This window comes from Hemicordylus capensis, chromosome 2 (assembly GCF_027244095.1).
Source record: "Hemicordylus capensis ecotype Gifberg chromosome 2, rHemCap1.1.pri, whole genome shotgun sequence".
Lineage (NCBI taxonomy): Eukaryota > Metazoa > Chordata > Lepidosauria > Squamata > Cordylidae > Hemicordylus > Hemicordylus capensis.
The window spans coordinates 22,077-34,147 of NC_069658.1; positions in this window are offsets into that span (position 1 = coordinate 22,077).

Below are 12,071 nucleotides of genomic sequence, written 5' to 3' on the forward strand. Positions count from 1 at the left end.
TCTAACATACAGGAAGTCCCCATCCCGAACAAACAGGAAGTCCACGTCCCTAACAAACAGGAAGTCCCTATCCCTAACAAACAGGAAGTCACATTAACTAACAAACAGGAAGTCCCCATCCCTAAAAAACAGGAAGTCCCATGCCCTAAAAAACAGGAAGTCAAAGTTCCTAACAAACAGGAAGTACCCATCCCTAACAAACAGGAAGTCCCTGTCCCTGACAAACAGGAAGTCCCTGTCCCAGATAAACAGGAAGTACCTGTATCTAACAAAAAGGAAGTCCCTGTCACTAAAAAACAGGAAGTCCCTATCCCTAAAAAACAGGAAGTCCCAGTCCCTAACAAAGAGGAAGTCCCAGTTCCTAACAAACAGGAAGTCCCAGACCCTAACAAACAGGAAGTCCCCATACCTAACAAACAGGAAGTCCCCATCCCTAAGAAACAGGAAGTCCCATGCCCTAAAAAACAGAAAGTCAAAGTCCCTAACAAACAGGAAGTCCCGTCCCTGACAAACAGGAAGTTCCATTCCCTGACAAACAGGAAGTCCCATTCCCTGACAAACAGGAAGTCACTTTCCCTAAGAAACAGGAAGTTCCCCTCCCTAACAAAGAGGAAGTCCCAGTCCCTAACAAACAGGAAGTAGCAGTCCCTAAAAACAGGAAATCCCTTTTGCTAACAAACAGGAAGTCCCAGTTCCTAACAAACAGGAAGTCCCCTTACCTCATAAACAGGAGGTCTCTGTCCCTCAGAAACAGGAACTCCCCATCCCAAGCAAACAGGAAGTCCCTGTTCCTAACATACAGGAAGTCCCCATCCCTAAAAACAGGAAGTCCCATGCCCTAAAAAACAGGAAGTCAAAGTTCCTAACAAACAGGAAGTACCCATCCCTAACAAACAGGAAGTCCCTGTCCCTGACAAACAGGAAGTCCCTGTCCCAGATAAACAGGAAGTACCTGTATCTAACAAAAAGGAAGTCCCTGTCACTAAAAAACAGGAAGTCCCTATCCCTAAAAAACAGGAAGTCCCAGTCCCTAACAAAGAGGAAGTCCCAGTTCCTAACAAACAGGAAGTCCCAGACCCTAACAAACAGGAAGTCCCCATACCTAACAAACAGGAAGTCCCCATCCCTAAGAAACAGGAAGTCCCATGCCCTAAAAAACAGAAAGTCAAAGTCCCTAACAAACAGGAAGTCCCGTCCCTGACAAACAGGAAGTTCCATTCCCTGACAAACAGGAAGTCCCATTCCCTGACAAACAGGAAGTCACTTTCCCTAAGAAACAGGAAGTTCCCCTCCCTAACAAAGAGGAAGTCCCAGTCCCTAACAAACAGGAAGTAGCAGTCCCTAAAAACAGGAAATCCCTTTTGCTAACAAACAGGAAGTCCCAGTTCCTAACAAACAGGAAGTCCCCTTACCTCATAAACAGGAGGTCTCTGTCCCTCAGAAACAGGAACTCCCCATCCCAAGCAAACAGGAAGTCCCTGTTCCTAACATACAGGAAGTCCCCATCCCAAACAAACAGGAAGTCCACGTCCATAACCAACAGGAAGTAACCATCCCTAACAAACAGGATGTCCTCATCCCGAACAAACAGGAAGTCCATCTCCCTAACCAACAGGAAGTCCCCATTCCTAACAAACAGGAAGTCCCAGTAACTAACAAACAGGAAGTCCCAATAACTAACAAACAGGAAGTCACCATCCCTAAAAAACAGGAAGTCCCATGCCCTAACAAACAGGAAGTCCCTGTCCCAGACAAACAGGAAGTCCAATTCCCTGACAAACAGGAAGTCCCAGTACCAAACCAACAGGAAGTCCCTGTCTCTAATAAAAAGGAAGTCCCAGTCCCTAACAAACAGGAAGTCCCAGTCCCTAACAAACAGGAAGTACCGATCAATAACAAACAGGGAGTCCCATGCCCTAAAAAAGTAAGTCAAAGTCCCTAACAAACAGGAAATCCCAATCCCTAACAAACAGGAAGTCCCTGTCCCTGACAAACAGGAACTCCCCTTCCATGACAAACAGGAAGTCCTACCCCCTAACAAACAGGAAGTCCCAGTAGCTAACAAACAGTGGGTCCCTGTCATTAAAAAACAGGAAGTTCCACTCCCTAACAAACAGGAAGTCCCAGTCCCTTACAAACAGGAAGTCCCAGTCCCAAACAAACAGGAAGTCCCCATCCATTACAAACAGGAAGTCCCATTCCCTAACAAAGAGGAAGTCCCCATCTCTAACAAATTGAATTCCCAGTCTCTAATAAACAGGAAGTACATATCACTAAAAAACAGGAAGTCCCCATCCCTAACAAACAGGAAGTCCCTGTCCCGAACAAACAGGAAGTCCCTGTCCCATAGAAACAGGAAGTCCCCATCCCGAACAAACAGGAAGTCCCAATCCCTAACCAACAGGAAGTAAACATCCCTAACAAACAGGAAGTCCCAATAACTAACAAACAGGAAGTACCCATCCCGAACAAACAGGAAGTCCACGTCCCTAAACAACAGGAAGTCCCCATTCCTAACAAACAGGAAGTCCCAATCCCTAACAAACAGGAAGTCCCCATCCCGAACAAACAGGAAGTCCACGTCCCTAAACAACAGGAAGTCCCTATTCCTAACAAACAGGAAGTCCCAATAACTAACAAACAGGAAGTCACCATCCCTAACAAATAGAAAGTCCCATCCCCTAACAAACAGGAAGTCCCTGTCCCAGACAAACAGGAAGTCCCTGTCCCTGACAAACAGGAAGTCCCAGTACCTAACAAACAGGAAGTCCCTGTCCCTAACAAAGAGGAAGTCCCAGTCCCTAACAAACAGGAAGTCCCATTCCCTGACAAACAGGAAGTCCCATTCCCTAACAAAAAGGAAGTCCCCTTCCCTCAGAAACAGTAGGTCCCCGTCCCTCAGAAACAGGAAGTCCCAAACCCTAACAAACAGGAAGTCCCAGTTCCTAACACACAGGAAGTCCCCATCCTGAACAAACAGGAAGTTCACGTCCCTAGCCAACAGGAAGTCCCCATCCCTAACAAACAGGAAGTCCCAATCACGAACAAACAGGAAGTCCTAATAACTAACAAACAGGAACTGCCCATCCCTAACAAACAGGAAGTCCCTGTCCCTGATAACAGGAACTCCCTGTCCCTGACAAACAGGAAGTCCCATTCCCTGACAAACAGGAAGTCCCAGTACCTAAAAAACAGGAAGTCCCTGTCACTGAAAAACAGGAAGTCCCAATCACTAACAAACAGGAAGTCCCTATAACTAACAAACAGGAAGTCCCTGTCTTTAAAAAACAGGAAGTCATGTCCCTAACAAAGAGGAAGTCCCAGTCCCTAACAAAGAGGAAATCCCAGTCCCTAACAAACACGAAGTCCCAGACCCTAACAAACAGGAAGTTCCAGTCCATAACAAACAGGCAGTCCCAGTCCCTAACAAACAGGAAGTCCCCATCCTTAATAAACAGGAAGTCCCCTTCCCTCAGAAACAGGAGGTCCCCGTCCCTCAGAAACAGGAAGTCCCCATCCCAAACAAACAGGAAGTCCCAGTCCCTAACATACAGGAAGTCCCCATCCCTGATAAACCGGAACTCCCTCTCCCTGACAAACAGGAAGTCCCATTCCCTGACAAACAGGAAGACCCTTTCCCTTACAAACAGGAAGTCCCCATCCATAACAAACAGGAAGTCCCCATCCGTAAGAAACAGGAAGTCCCCATCCCTAACAAACAGGAAGTCACAATCACTAACAAACAGGAAGTCCCCATCAATAACAATCAGGAAGTCCCATGCCCTAACAAACAGGAAGTCAAAGTCCCTAACAAACAGGAAGTCCCCATCCCAAACAAACAGGAAGTCCCAGTACCTAAAAAACAGGAAGTCCCATGCCCTTAAAAAACAGAAAGTCAAAGTCCCTAACAAACAGGAAGTCCCCATCCCTCACAAACAGGACGTCCCTGTCCCTGACAAACAGGAACTAACTGTCCCTGACAAACAGGAAGTCCCTGTCACTAAAAAACAGGAAGTCCCTGTCCATAACAAAGAGAAAGTCCCTGTCACTAACAAATAGGAAGTCCCAGTCCCTAACATACAGGAAGTCCCCATCCCGAACAAACAGGAAGTCCACGTCCCTAACAAACAGGAAGTCCCCATCCCTAACAAACAGGAAGTCACATTAACTAACAAACAGGAAGTCCCCATCCCTAAAAAACAGGAAGTCCCATGCCCTAAAAAACAGGAAGTCAAAGTCCCTAACAAACAGGAAGTACCCATCCCTAACAAACAGGAAGTCCCTGTCCCTGACAAACAGGAAGTCCCTGTTCCTGATAAACAGGAAGTACCTGTATCTAACAAAAAGAAAGTCCCTGTCACTAAAAAACAGGAAGTCCCTATCCCTAAAAAACAGGAAGTCCCAGTCCCTAACAAAGAGGAAGTCCCAGTTCCTAACAAACAGGAAGTCCCAGACCCTAACAAACAGGAAGTCCCCATACCTAAAAAACAGGAAGTCCCCATCCCTAAGAAACAGGAAGTCCCATGCCCTAAAAAACAGAAAGTCAAAGTCCCTAACAAACAGGAAGTCCCATCCCTGACAAACAGGAAGTGCCATTCCCTGACAAACAGGAAGTCCCATTCCCTGACAAACAGGAAGTCACTTTCCCTTAGAAACAGGAAGTTCCCCTCCCTAACAAAGAGGAAGTCCCAGTCCCTAACAAACAGGAAGTAGCAGTCCCTAAAAACAGGAAGTCCCTTTTGCTAACAAACAGGAAGTCCCAGTTCCTAACAAACAGGAAGTCCCCTTACCTCATAAACAGGAGGTCTCTGTCCCTCAGAAACAGGAACTCCCCATCCCAAGCAAACAGGAAGTCCCTGTTCCTAACATACAGGAAGTCCCCATCCCAAACAAACAGGAAGTCCACGTCCCTAACCAACAGGAAGTAACCATCCCCAACAAACAGGATGTCCCCATCCCGAACAAACAGGAAGTCCCCATCCCGAACAAACAGGAAGTCCATCTCCCTAACCAACAGGAAGTCCCCATTCCTAACAAACAGGAAGTCCCAGTAACTAACAAACAGGAAGTCACCATCCCTAACAAACAGGAAGTCCCATGCCCTAACAAACAGGAAGTCCCTGTCCCAGACAAACAGGAAGTCCAATTCCCTGACAAACAGGATGTCCCAGTGCCAAACCAATAGGAAGTCCCTGTCTCTAACAAAGAGGAAGTCCCAGTCCCTAACAAACAGGAAGTCCCAGTCCCTAACAAACAGGAAGTACCGATCAATAACAAACAGGGAGTCCCATGCCCTAAAAAAAGGAAGTCAAAGTCCCTAACAAACAGGAAATCCCAATCCCTAACAAACAGGAAGTCCCTGTCCCTGACAAACAGGAACTCCCTTTCCATGACAAACAGGAAGTCCCACCCCCTAACAAACAGGAAGTCCCAGTAGCTAACAAACAGTGGGTCCCTGTCACTAAAAAACAGGAAGTTCCACTCCCTAACAAACAGGAAGTCCCAGTCCCTTACAAACAGGAAGTCCCAGTCGCAAACAAAGAGGAAGTCCCCATCCCTTACAAACAGGAAGTCCCATTCCCTAACAAAGAGGAAGTCACCATATCTAACAAATTGAATTCCCAGTCTCTAATAAACAGGAAGTACCTATCACTAAAAAACAGGAAGTCCCAATCCCTAACAAACAGGAAGTCCCTGTCCCGAACAAACAGGAAGTCCCAGTCCCATACAAACAGGAAGTCCCCATCCCGAACAAACAGGAAGTCCCAATCCCTAACAAACAGGAAGTCCCTGTCCCAGACAAACAGGAAGTCCCTGTCCCTGACAAACAGGAAGTCCCAGTACCTAACAAACAGGAAGTCCCTGTCCCTAACAAAGAGGAAGTCCCAGTCCCTAACAAACAGGAAGTCCCATTCCCTGACAAACAGGAAGTCCCATTCCCTAACAAAAAGGAAGTCCCCTTCCCTCAGAAACAGTAGGTCCCCGTCCCTCAGAAACAGGAAGTCCCCAACCCTAACAAACAGTAAGTCCCAGTTCCTAACATACAGGAAGTCCCCATCCCGAACAAACAGGAAGTTCACGTCACTAGCCAAGAGGAAGTCCCCAACCCTAACAAACAGGAAGTCCCAGTTCCTAACATACAGGAAGTCCCCAACCCTAATAAACAGGAAGTCCCAGTTCCTAACATACAGGAAGTCCCCATCCCGAACAAACAGGAAGTTCACGTCCCTAGCCAACAGGAAGTCCCCATCCCTAACACACAGGAAGTCCCAATCACGAACAAACAGGAAGTCCCAATAACTAACAAACAGGAACTCCCCATCCCTAACAAACAGGAAGTCCCTGTCCCTGACAAACAGGAACTCCCTTTCCCTGACAAACAGGAAGTCCCATTCCCTGACAAACAGGAAGTCCCAGTACCTTACAAACAGGAAGTCCCTGTCACTAAATAACAGGAAGTCATGTCCCTAACAAAGAGGAAGTCCCAGTCCCTAACAAACACGAAGTCCCAGACCCTAACAAACAGGAAGTTCCAGTCCATAACAAACAGGCAGTCCTAGTCCCTAACAAACAGGAAGTCCCCATCCTTAATAAACAGGAAGTCCCCTTCCCTCAGAAACAGGAGGTCCCCGTCCCTCAGAAACAGGAAGTCCCCATCCCAAACAAACAGGAAGTCCCACTCCCTAACATACAGGAAGTCCCCATCCCGAACAAACAGGAAGTCCACGTCCCTAACCAACAGGAAGTTCCCATCCCTGATAAACAGGAACTCCCTGTCCCTGACAAACAGGAAGTCCCATTCCCTGACAAACAGGAAGTCCCAGTACCTAAAAAACAGGAAGTCCCTGTCACTGAAAAACAGGAAGTCCCTTTCCCTAACAAACAGGAAGTCCCTGTCCCTTACAAACAGGAAGTCCCCATCCATAACAAACAGGAAGTCCCCATCCGTAACAAACAGGAAGTCCCCATCCGTAACAAACAGGAAGTCCCCATCCCTAACAAACAGGAAGTCCCAATCACTAACAAACAGGAAGTCCCTATAACTAACAAACAGGAAGTCCCTATCAATAACAATCAGGAAGCCCCATGCCCTAACAAACAGGAAGTCAAAGTCCCTAACAAACAGGAAGTCCCCATCCCAAACAAACAGGAATTCCCAGTCCCTAACATACAGGAAGTTCCCATCCCGAACAAACATGAAGTCCACGTCCCTAACCAACAGGAAGTCCCCATCCCTAACCAACAGGAAGTCCCCGTCCCTGATAAACAGGAACTCCCTGTCCCTGACAAACAGGAAGTCCCATTCCCTGACAAACAGGAAGTCCCAGTACCTAAAAAACAGGAAGTCCCTGTCACTAACAAACAGGAAGTCCCAGTCCCTAACAAAGAGGAAGTCCCAGTCCCTAACAAACAGGCAGTCCCAGTCCCTAACAAACAGGAAGTCCCCATCCTTAATAAACAGGAAGTCCCTTTCCCTCAGAAACAGGAGGTCCCCGTCCCTCAGAAACAGGACGTCCCCATCCCAAACAAACAGGAAGTCCCAGTCCCGAACAAACAGGAAGTCCCCATCCCGAACAAACAGGAAGTCCCCATCCCTAACAAACAGGAAGTCCCCATCCCTAACAAACAGGAAGTCCCAATCCCTAACAAACAGGAAGTCCCCATCAATAACAAACAGGAAGTCCCATGCCCTAACAAACAGGAAGTCAAAGTCCCTAGCAAACAGGAAGTCCCCATCCCTTACAAAAAGGAAGTCCCCAGACCGAACAAACAGGAAGTCCCCTTACCTCAGAAACAGGAGGTCCCCGTCCCTCAGAAACAGGAAGTCCCCATCCCAAACAAACAGGAAGTCCCAGTCCCTAACATACAGGAAGTTCCCATCCCGAACAAACAGGAAGTCCACGTCCCTAACCAACAGGAAGTCCCCATCCCTAACAAACAGGAAGTCCCTGTCCCTGATAAACAGGAACTCCCTGTCGCTGACAAACAGGAAGTCCCATGCCCTAACAAACAGGAAGTCAAAGTCCCTAACAAACAGGAAGTCCCCGTCCCTTACAAACAGGAAGTCCTTGTCCCTGAGAAACAGGAACTCCCTGTCCCTGACAAAAAGGAAGTCCTATTCCCTGACAAACAGGAAGTCAAAGTCCCTAACAAACAGGAAGTCCCTATCCCTAACAAACAGGAAGTCCCTTTCCCTAAGAAACAGGAAGTCCCTGTCCCCAACAAACAGGAAGTACCAGTCCCTAACAAACAGGAAGTCACCATCATTAACAACGAGGAAGTCCCTCTCCCTAAGAAACAGGAAATCCCAGCCCCTAAATAACAGGAAGTCCCAGTCCGTAACAAACAGGAAGTCCCATTCCCTGACAAATAGGAAGTCACTTTCCCGAAGAAACAGGAAGTCCCCATCCCTAACAAACTGGAAATCCCCATTCCTAACAAACAGGAAGTCCCATTCCCTACCAAATAGGAAGTCCCCATCCAAAACAAACAGGAAGTCCCCATCCTTAACAAACAGGAAGTCACATTCCCTGACAAACAGGAAGTCCCATTCCCTAACAAACAGGAAGTCACTGTCCCTCAGAAACAGGAAGTCCCCGTCCCTCAGAAACAGGAAATCCCAGTCCCTAAGAAATAGGAAGTCCCATTCCCTAACATACAGGAATTCCCCTCCCCTAACAAACAGGAAGTCTACGTCTCTAACCAACAGGAAGTCCCCATCCCTTGAAACAGGAAGTCCCAATCACTAACAAACAGGAAGTCCCTATAATTAACAAACAGGAAGTGCCCATCCCTTACAAAAGGAAAACCATGCCCTAACAAACAGGAGGTCCCAGTCCCTAACAAAGAGGAAGTTCCAGTCCCTAACAAACAGGAAGTCCCAGTCCCTAACACACAAGAAGTCCCCAACGCTAACAAACAGGAAGTCCCAATCCCTGACAAACACGAAGTCCCATTCCCTGAAAAACAGGAAGTCCCCGTCCCTCAGAAACAGGAAGTCCCCGTCCCTAACAAACAGGAAGTCCCCGTCTATAACAAACAGGAAGTAACCATCCCTAACAAACAGGAAGTCCCCATCCCTGACAAACAGGAAGTCCCCATCCCTAACAAACAGGAAGTCCCCATCCCTAAGAAACTGGAAGTCCCCATCCCTAAAAAACAGGAAGTCCCAGTCCCTAACAAACAGGAAGTCCCCATCCCTAACAAACAGGAAGTCCCCATCTCTGACAAACAGGAAGTCCCCATCCCTAACAAACTGGAAGTCTCCATTCCTAAAAGGAAGTCCCCATCCCTAACAATCTGGAAGTCCCCATCACTAAGAAACAGGAAATCCCATTCCCTAACAAACAGGAAGTCCCAATAACAAACAAACAGGAAGTCGCAGTCCCTAACAAACAGGAAGTCCAAATCTCTAACAAATAGGAAGTCCCCATCCCTAACAAACAGGAAGTCCCCGTCCCTTACAAATAAATAGTACCAATCTCTAACAAACAGGAAGTCCAAATCCCTAACAAACCGGAACTTCCATTCCCTAACAAACAGGAAGTCCCAATCCCTGACAAACAGGAAGTCCCCATCTCTGACAAACAGGAAGTCCCCATCCCTGACAAACAGGAAGTCCCCATCTCTGACAAACAGGAAGTCCCCATCCCTAAGAAACTGGAAGTCCCCATCCCTAAAAAACAGGAAGTCCCAGTCCCTAACAAACAGGAAGTCCCCATCCCTAACAAACAGGAAAAAACAGGAAGTCCCAATCGCTGACAAACAGGAAGTCCTAATCGCTGACAAACAGGAAGTCCCATTCCCTAACAAACAGGAAGTCCCGTCCCTAACAAGCAGGAAGTCCCCATCCCTAACAAGCCGGAAGTCCCCATCCCTAACAAACTGGAAGTCTCCATTCCTAAAAGGAAGTTCCCATCCCTGACAAACAGGAAGTCCCCATCCCTAACAAACACGAAGTCCCAATCCCTATCAAACAGTAAGTCCCCATCCCTAACAACAGGAAGTTCCCATCCCTAACAAACAGGAAGTCCCAATCCCTAACAAACAGGAAGTTCCCATCCCTAACAAACAGGAAGTCCCAATCCCTAAAAAACAGGAAGTCCCCATCCCTAACGAACAGGAAGTTCCCATCCCTAACGAACTTCCTTTTTGTCAGGGATGGGGACTTCCTGTTTGTTAGGGATGGGCATTTCCTGTTTGTTAGGGATTGGGACTTCCTGTTTGTTAGGGATGGGGACTTCTTCCCCCTCCCCACCATCACCGAAAGCAGCTCCATGGAGGCAGCTCATGCTCAGCAAACACAACCAGAGTGGGTGCTGCAGGAGCTGCTGTTGCAGGCGCCCCTGCGGGGCTCTAGCACCCTGCTCCAGAGCAATGGATGGGGGAAGCCCCCCTGGTCTTTTTCGGGGCCCCAGAACTGCCCAGCTTGCAGAGCGGAGACAGCTGCGGGCCCGGCCTGGGCAGCCCCCTAGAAACGGGGGAAGGGAGGGAGGCAGGCCTCCGGCTGTTCGGCCTAAGCAAGGGGCAGTCCCTGCCTAGGCCAGGCAGGGACTCTCAGTCTCCATAGTTGCCTGTGGCACAGGAAGCCGTGAACACCGAACTGGAAACACAGACGCTCAACTACTGGTTCCTCGTGGAAGTGATGAAAAGGAAGCGCAAGTATAGAGCGGCTTGCGTTGCTGCGTCTGGCCTCTGGCGGAAGTGACGGGATGTAATGCTACGGAAGTGACAAGAGGGAACTAGAAGTGTAGCAGAGTGGCTTCTAGCGAGGCTGTTGCCGGCGCGCCGCCAGGGAAGAACAAGTGCCCTCAAAACCTGAGCAGCGCCGCCACTGGCCAAAGCATGCCTTGCGCCCTCCAGGATTTCCCGCCCGAAGCCAAGCAGTGCACAGGCGCAATAGCGGCCTACTGAACATGTGTGGCAGATTGGCTAATTTTAAGCCAAACTGGTCTATCTCAAAGTTGTTTGGCTTAAAAAACATGGTTTGGCCATTCGGCTTATTTCTGGCTTTTTCACCAGCCATGAAAATCCAAATAAGCCAAACTGGCACATTTCTGGCTTTTTTCACTAGGCCATGAAAAAGCCAAATAAGCCAGACCACTTTTTTTTTAGTCACCACGTGCATCATGTCTCAGAGTGCCTCCCTGACGTCATCATCTTGTCATCAACGTGACACACAGAGACACAGAGCAACTCCAAGTGTCTCGCGCCTCTCCCTCTTTTTTTCCTGCCGTGCTCAAAGTTGAACAAAGAAGAGAACAGAGGAGCTCACCCCCATTCTGGCTTTTGGGGGGGGGGCTTTATTTGTCTTGTTTTGGCTATCTTTCGGATTTTCAATCTGGCTGCATGCCCAGTGGCCCACCCTGAAGCCTCCGTGTTGGTTTGAATAGCCTGGCAGCTTCCGAACTCCCCCCCCCCCGCCACTCCACTGCAGAATGGAGCCCCCAGGAATGAAGGCACCAAGTGGGGGGCGGGTGCAAAGGGAGAGCACATGATTTTTAAAAAAATGATCTCTCCTTCTCTGTATCGTGCTTTGCACTCTGCTCCAATTATTCTATAAAGGGTTGCACATTATTCTGAGGCTTTTTTGTTGTGGTTCTTTTTTTAAAGTCAAGCAATGGCAGGCACGTTCCTTCTACCAAGTCAGGTCCTTGGTCCCTTTCGCTGCGTATTGTCTACTCAGCTGGCAGCAGCATGTCACAGTCTCAGGGCCTGGGGGGCAAGGATCTTTGGCTGCTGCCAGTCCTCTGGGACTGGCCTGGATGGACGCCCCAGGATACCCTCCCAGTGACTTGTCATGAAGGCAGCTCTGGAGATGCTTAAGGGCTCAAGAGTGCAGGGGAGGGATCTTTGAGAGCATAGGCAGCTGCCATAGACTACCGAGTCAATGTTGTCTACCCAGACTGGCAGCAGCGGCTTCTCCAAGGCTGCACTGCAGGCTCCCCCAGACTTGTCTTGGAGATGCTGCTGCCAGGGAAGGAACGTGGGAAGGGAACTTCTGCAAGCAGGCGGGCGGGTGCTCCTCCCAGAGCGGCCCCATCCCCTGAGTCTCTTACAGTGGTGCATGC